We start from the raw sequence: 921 nt of genomic DNA on the forward strand, positions 1-921 counted from the left end.
ACCGCGGCTGCGGCTCTCGCTCCCCGGCCCCCAGGATCTCCGTCACTCTGTGCCCCACGCGCGACACTGACATGCGGCCAGCAGCACCGAGCGCTCGCCCAGGGCCGAGTCCTTCCCGGAACCACCGCTGTCCAGAGCTCCCGCCTGCCATGTGCAGCCCCTGACAGTCCTGCAGCTGCCAGCCCCCCTCCCATCCATCTCCCCGCGAGGCAGCATCCCCAGTCCCCGTGCTGTGGAGCAATGTGTGTGGTGAGGAATCCCTGAACGCTGCCAAGCCCTAAGTACAGACCCTGCCATGGCCGTGACCACCCCATGAGACAGGGCACCTCCATCAGGACCAGCCACTGGCTGTCCTCTGGGAGGGCACAAGGTCACAGCTCAGACGGAAGGATGTGTCCCTTGCTACCACCATGGCCTCTCGGCATGCCCACCCCAGTTCCCCGCAGACCCCCACCAGCAGACTGGCTGCCAAACTGAGAAGCTGTTCCTGGAGGGCCCCAGAATTCAGCCACAGCCCTGGCTCATCACTGTCCACTCTGCCCCAACACAGCCCACAGGCCAGGCCCAGTTGGCCCAGCTGCCACAGAGTGACAAGTGGCCCTGCATCCCCTCGCCACCAGATCCAGCCCTACATCACCCACGACAGCGTGATCCTCGACAGGGCCCCAAAGGCCAGAGCCCACTGAGGGAGGCACAGCCCAGCCTGGGTGTCGTGGTGTCCGTCCGGCTGCTCGCGCCTCCTACCCGCGCCCTTCGCCGAGGGTGCAAGGTCACAGCTCCAGCAGCACGGTGCCGCCGTCGGCCGGTTTTCTGGGATCGATATGGCTCTGGTGACAGCAAAGCTCCACCGCCACGTCCCCTGGGCACCACGAGGCGATGGCTGGCCGCTCCCACGCCCGGGGCCCGCGCCGACACGGCGGC

Source organism: Corvus brachyrhynchos, unplaced genomic scaffold (assembly GCF_000691975.1).
Source record: "Corvus brachyrhynchos isolate BGI_N302 unplaced genomic scaffold, ASM69197v1 scaffold10, whole genome shotgun sequence".
In the NCBI taxonomy this organism is placed as follows: domain Eukaryota; kingdom Metazoa; phylum Chordata; class Aves; order Passeriformes; family Corvidae; genus Corvus; species Corvus brachyrhynchos.